This window comes from Dreissena polymorpha, chromosome 6 (genome assembly GCF_020536995.1).
Source record: "Dreissena polymorpha isolate Duluth1 chromosome 6, UMN_Dpol_1.0, whole genome shotgun sequence".
NCBI classification, from domain to species: Eukaryota; Metazoa; Mollusca; class Bivalvia; order Myida; family Dreissenidae; genus Dreissena; species Dreissena polymorpha.
Window position 1 is genome coordinate 86,334,116 of NC_068360.1, and position 11,969 is coordinate 86,346,084.

The 11,969-nt window shown below is 33.9% G+C and overlaps 1 long non-coding RNA gene across 1 annotated transcript; it reads right to left on the reverse strand.

The window, feature by feature from the left end:
* Nucleotides 1–4,847: 4,847 nt before the first annotated feature.
* Nucleotides 4,848–11,600, reverse strand: LOC127836343 (uncharacterized). The gene is made up of 2 exons (XR_008028721.1): nt 11,339–11,600; nt 4,848–5,510 (listed from the first exon to the last, which is right to left on the reverse strand). It is a non-coding gene; the product is annotated as an uncharacterized LOC127836343 (long non-coding RNA).
* Between the last annotated feature and the right edge of the window lie 369 nt (nt 11,601–11,969).

An 11,969-nucleotide genomic window follows, 5' to 3' on the forward strand; every position in this document is an offset into this window, starting at 1 on the left:
TGGCCTTAACTATGTCATTCATTGTGAGATTTTAAAATCATTTGGCACATTTGTTCACCATCATGGGACGGTGTGTCCCACGAAAGAATCACGTCAATATCTCCAATGTCAAGGCCGCCACGACTAAAAATAGATTTAAAAAGAAAAAAAAACTTTCAAAGGGGGTTAATTTTTTTGGTCATTTCAAAAGTTCAGTTTGAGTTTTCTCCCTTTATCAGATTTTTTTTTCACAATGAAAACCTGGTTTTGTGACAATTTTGTCCCTTGTTTTCACTTACAATAAGCATATAATTGATAAATCTATTATTAAGTTTGCGTACCACCTTTAAATTGCCATAACTTGTTTATTATGCTCCCCCCCAAATTTTTTAGGGGGAGCATATAGTCGCCGCTTCGTCTGTCCGTCGGTGCACAAATTTGTTTCGTACCCAATTTTTTTTGTACCCAAATTTATATATGTACCCTTTTTTTTCGTACCCAAATAGTTTTTTGTACCCTAATTTTTTCGTTCCCTATAGGTTTTCATAACCAAATTTTTTTTCGTACCCAATTTTTTTTTTACACAAATTTGTTCGAACCCAAATTTCTTTGAACCCATTTGTTCGTACTCAAATTTTTTTCGTACCCAAATTCGTTTTGTTCCCAATTTTTTTTGTACCCAAATTTTATTTGAACCTTTTTTTCGTACCCAATAGTTTTTCGTACCCTAATTTTTTTCATAACCAATTTTTTTTTTCGTACCCACATTTTTTTGTACCCAATTTTTTTCGTACACAAATTTGTTCGTACCCAAATTTCTTCGTACCCATTTGTTCGTACTCATTTTTTTTTTCGTACACAAATTTTTTCGTACCTTATTTTTATTTGTACCCATTTTTTCGTACCAAAATAGTTTTTTCGTTCCCTTATTTTGTTTGTACCCATTTTATCGTACTCAAATTTGTTTTCGTACCCAAATTTGTTTTTTTTTTCCTACCCGCATATTTTTTCGTACCATTTTTTTTTAGAAATAATCGATTTTCAATTTGATTTCATCTCTCCACTCATTCCATCCCGCGAAACCCTTAAGGTGTCGCAAGTCTAGTAAACTGTAATAAGGCTTAATTGGTCGTTGTCGGCTCAGGTACTACTTTAAAGTACCCGGGGTACATATGGAATGAGTGCTGTATTGGACGTCATCATTGATGACGTTCAATCGAACGAATGATAAAGGGGGCTAAAATTCGTTAAGCTCCAGCGTATAGCAGCGATTTGGGAGTCTTGAAAACTGGTCTGTAACTTTTGCTGAAATTTGACATGTATATGGACCAGAACTCGATCTACACGATGGCGTATTCGTCATATCTGGGAAAAGTCCAGTTTTTTGATAAATTACGAAAAAGTGGTGTTTTTTATTGCGCAATCGCTATAAAATGAGTTCTCGCCGGAAGCGTTAATAGCGTTAATAGCAACCCAAACACAATTCAACCCAAGGAGACAATTCACGCGATAGACACTTCAAATTTAATTTTAATTAATACATATTGCGATTTTATTCCCAAATTAATAAATAAATTCATATTGCGTTTAACATACATAGCTGAACCCGTTTAGAAAATATTAACAAAACAAACAAAAACAAACAACAGTTAAATTTCATTAATGTAAATATGGTAACCTGATTACATATCCACTAGCGTACACATGAAAAATAGTTCGCAAGTAAACAACAAACAATCAAATTTAAACGCAAATAAGTTAACAAAATATATAAAATAAATCCGAGAAATTGATACTTAAAAATACAATTTCTGCACTAAAAACATTTTTGAGAGTCATTAAAACACATAATTTCGGAAGTATACAACCAACATTCAATATGGCTGCCAATGAACGTTCGAAAAGAACGCGAGAAAGTATTTACAAAATAACATCATCAAAATAATTAAAGTGAACGCTACTTCGCCGTTTTTTAGATAAGTATACGATCTATTGAAAAACACTAGCATTTGACATAAACACACCCGTGGATATGGAAATAGACATCACGCGGCTCCCGCATTTTGCGCTGTGTACGGTTGTTCAGAAAACTTGGTAAGTGTCATTGTGTTCTTGAATTTGTCCGATGAGTTGAATTTTATATACCATTACCATGCGAGAAAGTTTTCAAACACATTTATTTCTCACGAAACTTACCTTTAAAAATAAACAACACAAATATTAGTGGCACGAACTGGTATTGGCACGAAACGACAATCAACCGTTAAAGTTCAAGTTCATAATTTGAATGGAAATACATGTGTTGAATATTGGATAAATTAATCGTTTTGCCGTTAAAAGGGTAATTTTTTTTGGTTTGCTTTGCTTATTTTTTTTATCAAAACACAAGTTTTATAGTTTGATTTCTGTATAACAGTTCAGATAACGTTATATCTTGAATTTATAAATATCGAAATAGATGTCGGAGTTTGCACATTTCGGACGTTGCTATGCAAATTGCAAGTTAGTTCTCGATAGAATATACTGTTTTACCTTTCGCATACAGTTGTGCAGCTGTTTTCCATGTAATGATGCAATGTTTTACGTCTGGAATACCCCCCTCGATGATTATAAATCATTAACTTCTCAAATTATAAGCATCGTCAACTTGACAAGGTTCTGTTTAATTAATAAATGGTAGAATATGTAAAGCTGAGTAACATTAATTCAGCACACATGACTTGATATGAAATACATATATATCTCGTGTGGCGTATTTTCATTTAAACTCTGGGTTTAATGACTACAAGTCGGCCGTGCAGTTAAATATTTTTTAAAGCATAGAAATATTCCAAAATTATTTTGGATTTTGTGTTTGTCATGCATAATTTAAATTTTCATAGGAATAAAATAACTTACAGCGACAGGATTACGGCTTTGTTATGGTAAGCATTTGATACAAATGTTATTAAGAATGAGTGTGGTTGTAAATAAATTTTGACAAAATGGAACGAAAAAAAAACACACAAAATGGAAGTGCGTGCATGTTACTGTATCTTGCAACTTTATTGTTTTAAGAATTGGATTAAAGTTTAAATTTAGGTAAGCGTGTCGCTTATACTAAATTAAGTTCTTAATATCTCCTTTGCTCTTATATGGTATGAAATGCGTATCTCGTGTAACGTAATTTCATTCAAACTCTGGATTTTAATGACGACAAGTCAGACGTGTTATTTTATTTAACAGTAAAATATTTTTAAAGCATCAAGAGATTGTAAAAAATATTTCCGATTGTATTTTTGTCATGCATAATTTAATCTTCCATAAGAATAAAATAACTCGCTGTGTCAATATTTCGGTTTCCTTAATCATGTTTTAGGTAAGAATGGTTAGCATTTGATACACAAGTTTTAAAAAAAATAGTGTGGTTTTTAATAAATTTTGAGAAAGAGACGGATGATCAGAATTGGAGGTTCAAATCTTTGTCAAGTATAAAATGTTAACCATTCTGACCTAAAACACAATACAGGAAACCATACATCCAACTTGTCGTCATTAAAGTCCAGAGTTTACATGAAATTATGTTACACGAGATATGTATTTCATACTATACAGAAGCGAAGGAGTCATAAAAAAACTCAATTTAGTATTAACAACATGCTTACATGTACATCAATTTTAACTTTAATTCTTTGCTTTGAACAATAAAGTTACAAAGATTTGAACCTCCAATTCTGGTCATATTACATTAATATTTGCATATTTTAATACCATATAAATATTGTTTAAATCTATTTGTTGATAAATTTAAAATAGCTGACTTTCCTCTTACATGCCCTTGTATTTCAAGATAGAATACTTTCCTTCACAGAGGAGAGAGGTCTGAGTTTGAATCTCAGTGGGGGCTTCAGAGGATGATTTATTTTTAGAAAAATGATTATATTTGCTCATCTTTTTAAATGACTTTGAGCCACACACCTTAAAATTAACTGCATGGCATAGTAAATTTAAGTATAAATAAGAAACATATCTTTATCTTTGCCATTTAGAATATATCTGGTGATTACAAGGTAGAAATCCGTCTTTTTTGCGCTTTAAAACTTAAAAATAATCGCGTTTGTAGAAATAGACGTAAATGTCTACAAATCCTACTTTCAGTTTAAAAGCGGTACCGTTTGAACAATAATATATTACTTTGTAACTAGGCTATAGATTTAATTTTATCTATGCCAATTAGAATATACAATGTATCTGGTGGTTACAAGGTAGAAATCCGTCTATTTTGCGCTTTAAAAACTAAAAAATAATTGCCTTGGTCAAAATATGAGAATACGTATATAGAAATCCTACTTACTGTTTTTAAATAAAAAAATAATAAATTACTTTCTACCTAGGCTATAGATTAAATGACCCTATAATGATCAGATTTGTATGGAATGAGTGCTATATTGACGTCATCATTTGATGACGTTCAATTGAACGAATGATAATGGCGACTAAAATTCGTTAAGCTCCTGGTTATAGCCGCGATTTGGGAGTCTTGAAAACTGGCCCAACACTTGTGCTGAAATTTGACATGTATATGGACCAGAATGCGATCTACCTTTTGGCGTATTCGTCATATCTGGGAAAAGTCCAGTTTTTGATAAATTTACGAAAAAGTGGTGTTTTTTATTGCGCAATCGCTATAAAATGAGTACTCGCTGGAAGCGTTAATAGCGTTAATAGCAACCCAAACACAATTCACCCCCAAGAGACAATTCACGCGCTAGACACTTAAAATTTGATTTTAAATAATACATATTGCGATTTTATTCCCAAATTAATTAATAATTTCATCTCTCGTTTAACATACGTTTTAGAAAATATTAACAAAACAAACAAAAACAAACAGCCGTTAAATTTTATTGTTGTAAATATGGTAACCTGATTACATATCCACTAGCGTCTATGCATATTTACACATAAAAAATAGTTCGCAAGTAAGCAACAAACAATCACATTCAAACGCAAATTATTTAACAAAATATATAAATTTATGCTAGAAATCGAAACTTAAATACAATGTCTGCACTAAAAACACAATACCAATAGTTTTTACAATAACACATTCGACATGTACATGTACTTCCAACAACACGCCAACCTCTATTTTCAAAGCGAATGTGTAGAGTAACATTTCAACAATAAAGACAAACTGGAACTGGAGTTTAACTTAGTGCGCAAATTGGAAGTGATTACAGTAATTTATTTTTCAACTTGTCAATCTCCGTAGTATACGTTTAGTTGTGAGATGTTAACGGTTTCCCAAAAAAAACATGCCTTCGCTACGAAGTCAAAGTGGGTGGGGAACGAGACTGCTTGTGGATTTCGAGTTGCTGGAAGTTTGTAACGAAGCTGCTTTTGTGCAATATTCAGCGATTTTGCAAGCTGTGTGTTTGAAGTTGGAGATATATATTGCTGACATTAATGATGTTGTGTACGTTCTTGTGACCACTGATCTGCATATGATACCAGTGGGAGAGCATCCCGAATCCCAGTTCCCACATAGTCTGCAACAGATGTTTCCTGGTCGAGTGGTTGGTAAGTTTCATCGTTATACATGCATATTACACATTTTACATTATTTGTGCTATTTTTGACACCCATTTTTCATGCTGATGAACCAACGGTCAGTGCCAGTAGTCCTACTGTCATTGGTCTGTGTGCTTGTTGAAAGTACATGTAGAAAGGGTTGATTAGCTCCAATAAGCCATGTTGCTCTTTTTTGGATAAAATTTATGGCAGTTGGCTTTTTTATCTTTGTGCAGCAACATCTGCCGCCTCATTTTTTGAAAACATTAGTCGCACACTGTTCATATTGTGGAAAAATGAGTCTTGCATGTAAAAGTAAGAAAAATGGGTGGTGACTATTCAACAATGTGAAAAAATGAGTCGCGCATTGTTTAAAATACTTAAAATATCAGTCGCAAACATTAGAAAAATGTAAAAAAAGTGTCTCACAATGTTGAAAATTGTGAAATATGAGTCGTACAATGTTGAAGGTTGTAAAAAATGAGCCTCGCAATCTAGACAATTATGGAAAAATAAGTAAGGGGACAAAAATTCCACTCGTCTGCTCATATTGACGAGTGAAATCTTTAAAGGACAAGTGAATTTCCCTAAAGCGCTCGTCCTACAGGACGAGAGAAAAAGCTGATGTTAAAATATGTTTTTTAAGACCCGTAAATAATTAAATAAAATCATTTTCTTAAAGCATATCTATTCCGAAAGTAGTACGAGAATGAACTGGAAATTGTAATTGTAAATTTCATACAACAGGTGCGCATTGTTATGCGAGACTAAGTCGCGAGTAAATATTGGTGTCAATGTTGACAGGGAAACATCCGACTGCATTCACTGTAAGTATTGATTTTTAAAGAATTATTTAACTGCAAAGTACAGTTTATAACTAGTCTGAATTTCGTCCGAAAAATGTCTGACATTTGAGCGTTCTTTAAAGGGATGGGGGGGAGTTTGGTGTTCAAACATCCCAAACAGGAAAGCACGCAAGCATTAGAAAAAAGTAAAACAGCAGTCTTCATTTATTTATTTTGTGTTCCTCATAAATAACTTATTTCACTGCTCAACATTTCTTTTTTGATCAGCTGGCATGAATAACTGAGTAAGCAGCATTTTAGCAGTGATATAGTAAATTTTATTAGTCATATTAGCCCTTTGCAAACTTTATTTCACACATATTCAAGGACGAGTGCATATGTGTTTGCAGGACGAGTGCACATTTAAATGCACTCGTCCTGCAGGACGAGTGCAGTTTAGAAATATTTTTGTCCCCTGTAAGTTGCACACTGTTCAAAATTGTGAACAAATGACTTGTGACTGTTGGAAATAGTGAAAATAATTAATTGAGCATTGTTCAAATTTGTGAAAATATGAGTCTCAAACTATTCAAATTTGTGAGAAAAAAAGTCGCTAACTGTCGAAAAATGTGAAAAAATGAGTTGCACACTTTTTAAAATACTGACCATTTGCATTGCAAATTCCTCTACCGGTAATTAAAATACTGACCATTTGCGTTGCAAATTCCTCTAATTTTTGCAAAAACAGCTTTCACTATTTATTTATTTAATAATAATCAGCGTTCTAGATAAGCTGCGTATCAGCGTAATATACGCATTCGAAATATCAAGATACGCTCAATTTATCATTTCCGTGCGTACATTTAAGCAAGCCAATCTGGACTTACGCTAATGCTGTAAATTCTCTGCGCAGTGCCCCAGATAATTATTTGAGAAATAGGGTTTTCACCCATTGATTTGAAAAATAGGGTGATTTCCTTCTTGAAATAGGGTGAAATAATTTATAAAAATGCATACCTTTATATCATTAATGTTTTACTTCTGTGGAAGATGCTCACTTGTACTGATTCAATAAAACTTTAAACTATCATAATTAACTTTAATAAACTGATGTTTCATAACATCTTTAATCATTGAAACTGTCCTTAATATAAACTTAAAACAAACAAAAATTCGATAACACGAATGATCATTTGGCTCTTGCTTTCTTGGTTCGAAACAGTTTGCGATCGACTGATATTTTTTTCTCAACAATAGCGGAAGTCTTTCTTAGACATTTTTATTTTGCATCGTTATAGAAACTGAAAGTACGGGCACTTTATAAATACATGCACAATGAGCGACGGATAAAGTCAGATTGAAAACGCATGTATGTCGAGGAAAACAATTTGATCACACTTTATTTAACTATGAAATCTAGAACGCAGAGAGTTTGAATAAAGCTTGACTGTTTTCATGGTCCGTCATCCAGGCGCTTGCTTAATAAATACGCGTGACGATAATAATTTCAAAGAGAAAATACCGAAAATGAGCATTTAGTATTTTCGATTGAAGCTATTGTGTTGTACGCATTGAATTTGACGAATTTGCGCACAAATCAAAATGGTTGCGTTTTCAATAGGCATGTTATTGAATTTCTTTGCGTTTTTAGACATTTTAATAGGGTGAAAGACGCAGATACACAGCTTATCTGGGGCACTGATGCGTATATCATAAACAAAAAATATAAACAGCTGATTGTCTTTAGCCAAAAAATGAGACTGGTTATCGTAAAAATTAGAGCTGGTTGTAGAAATAGTTAGCCAGTCGGTATGTATACTCTGTAGCATCTAGATGCATGGTAAATTTAGTATTGATTTTTTAACAGACAGTCAAGCGCTTATGTGTTTATTAAATTACATGAAGTGGTCAGCATGGCTTCTTCCAAGCCAACACAAATTACTTCTCAAAGTACAATTGATTCTTTGTGTATGGCAAAAATTGTATCGAGTAATAAAATTGTACTGCCAATACTGAATGATTTAAATTCCTCTGTTTTAAAATCAAAAAGGAACCACTAAAATGCTAATAAAACAACTGTTGAAAGTTGGCAAAAAAGTTCTCCGTTGGCCACGGTGGTGGATAATAACGACGAAGATCTTAAATGTAATCTGCCAACAAGTTAAAATAACAAGAAATTAAGAAACCTACTAATATGAAGGAATACACATAGTTAGTTGTTAATTGTTATTAAAGTAGAGTGTCTGTACCCCGGCTATATTCTGGTTTTACTTTTAGCAAATTACCCTTCAACCAAGGCGAAATTTGACCATTTACCCCTATGCTTTGAAAAGTGGGGGTATTTACCCCCATGGGTACATTTTTTTTATCCTATTACCAGCTGAAAATCGATAGTATAACAACGATCGTATAAACTTTACCTTAATACTATCGCTATTTTTTCCGACCTCTATCTTAAGAACACTATATGTTTAAATGTGACGTCATAGCAAATGATGACGTTGAAGTAAACAAACACTTTGAAGTCAACTTGGAAAACCAGCGCTGTTTCTTTGAATTTTAAAGTATTTATACTTTTTTTGAACGATAAATGACCACAAAAAAGGATAAATAGAAAATTATGTGGATAAACTGGATAAAGATCAAGTTTATCATGCTCGGCACGAACCATGTTAGCGGCAAGCCTCGCGCTTCATCGGTTCTAAGCCTCGCATGATAAACTTGATCCAAAACTCACATAATATTCTCTATATCTATAATGCTGAATAATTGAGGTAAAAAAACAAGTCTATTATAAAAAAAATTCAGTTTAAAGAAATCGTAATTATTTTTTATTTAAAGTTATTTACGGCCATTTCATATGCCTATAATTATTATCATTTTTTTTATTATGATATTGTGTGACAGAGGTCCTAATTTAACGACAACTCTTGTGTTTAAACTGTTAAACAAATTAACAGTATACTATATGCAAAGACTCACACTGGACAAATTAATCATTAAATCTACAATGAATGGGAAGTAAGCATTTGTCCCTCTATTTACATTGTTTTTTATCATGATAGAGTTTTTTTTCTCTAACCCGTGATATTAAAGAAAAGATGAAACTGATCAAACAGCAAAGCTCAGTCTTGTATGGTATGAAATTACTGAGGGTGTATATCTCATACACCATCACTCACTTACTAAGGCTCGATTGGTCATTGTTGGCTCGGGTACTACTTACATGTACCCTGGGTAGTATACTTACATGTACCCCGGGTACGGAGTATATACTTAAACGTACCCGGTGATATTAGACTGTACCTGAGTTGTATATCCTCCCAAAATCCGATACGCTACTGATTACCGTTAAACGATATTGTTTACCTTAAACAAACTTCTATTTTAAAATTTCTGCATCATGTTGCTTTTTATCCCCACACTTTTTGAAAAGCGTGGGGATATTGATCATATTGTGGGTATCTCCGCCGTCCGTCCGTCCTGGCCTGGCCACTATCTCCTCCTACACTATATGCACTAGAACCTTGAAACTTACACACATGGTAGCTATGAGCATATGTGCGACCCTGCACTATTTGGAATTTTGATCTGACCCCTGGGTCAAAAGTTATGTGGTTGGGCCCGGGCCGGGTCAGAGATTTTTACTCATTTTTTAGGTTATTTTACTATAATTTCTTCATTTCTACACTGATTGTCTTCAAATTGATACCAAACCTCTCTTATGACAATACGGTAAATCTCAACTATGCATGGCCCCATTACCAACCCTGGGGGCCCCGCCCACATAGGCCACTCCCACTAAAAATTGCAGTTTTACTATAATTTCTTAATTTCTACACCGATTCACTTCAAATTGATACTGAACCTTTCTTATGACAAAACTATCAACCTCAGATATGCATGGGCCCCATTACCAACCCTGGGGAACCCCACCCACATAGGCCACGCCAACCCAAAAATGCCTTTTACTATAATTTCTTCATTTCTACAACGATTCACTTCAAATTGATACGGAACCTCGGCCCCATTATCAACCCTGGAGCGCCCCGCCCACATAGGCCACACCCACCAAAAATTGCCTTTTACTATAATTTCTTCATTTCTACACCGATTTACTTCAAATTGATACTGAACCTCTCTTATGACAATACGATCAATCTCAACTATGTATGGCCCCATTACCAACCCTGGGGCAACCCGCCCACATAGGCCACGCCCATCAAAAATTGCCTTTTACTATAATTTCTTCAATTCTACACCAGTTCACTTCTAATTGATAATGAACTTCTCTTATGACAATACGGTCAATCTCAACTATGCATGGCCACATTACCAACCCTGGGGTGCCCCTGGGTCAAACATGCGGCGTGGGGATACGCGTCGGCCTCTGCCGCACCATTTCTAGTTGAGTATGCATGTCTATAATATAAAGGCTGTTAAAAGGAAAATTGACCTAAATGTGAACATAATTAATTTTTACAAATTAGCCGACAACAACTGATTTAGCATTAAAATTCTCAGTTACGTTTTAGTATATTTATCGTACCCAGGGTACATGTAAGTATACTTAAGAGTACCTGAGGTGCATGTAAGTACTGTGCCAACAATGACCAATGAAGCCTTACTAACTGTATAATGATTATATCTCACCAACTACCTTAACCTTGTGTTTATTAACCTGAAATTTATGTAAAATCTGGCTTTTTTACTTTAATTTTTCATTCAATTGATTATGCAATTTTTGACTTATCTCGTGGGAAATTATTTGAATCTTTGGATATTAATGTATTTTAATGTTGTGTCACGCATAATTCAGTGTTTTCCAAAAAAATTGAGTAGCCAGTTATATGGGCAGCAACTATGCGGTAAAACAAAAGCATTTGTGACATTTAACTTGATGTATTTGGGAATAGTAGCCGGCATGTAAAAGAAGTCGTTTTAATGCAGGTATTACATTGTAAATATTTATTTATTATTTCGAAGATAACAGTCATTGCAACGTGTTTAGTGAATATTACATCGATAGGCTGGCATGAAAAGTAGCTCCTTTTGAAGCACAAACTGCATCCAAGAATATATCATGGCTGACCCGGTTTGATGAGGCCTGTTTTTGATAATAATTTATTACTATTTTTACTTCCGTGTTCATAATCTTTACGGGCGCCATGCTGGAAATAGTCCGTTTCCCACAATGCATTTACAGCGTTGACACACTGGGTCTATACCGGGAAAAACCACGCGCCAGTTTTGGCGCCTGACGTCATCCCGCCGAAATTTTCATTGGGCAATTCATATGTAAATGTCATTGTATTCGCAAAAAGGCGGTAAACTTTAAAAGCCAGACATTGAGGGCAAGGTGCGAAAGTAAAATGTCTCGGATATTGGGAAAAAAAACGCGCGTGTTAGTCAGTTAAATAGTTACTTAGTTAGTTACTTATTTTGTTTAAAGTTCATAAATTTATATTGAAAAGTGTAAGGCAATAATAACTTAAACGGACTAATGCACAATGTGACCAACGGACTGTCGGATTACTAACGGTAAGAAAACATGCAGTTTATTGTCAATATTGACAAAAATCTGCGCAGATTTATTGGCTTTGCGTAATGCCCCTTTTCGCACTGTTTTCAGAAACTTGTGTTTACAATCAC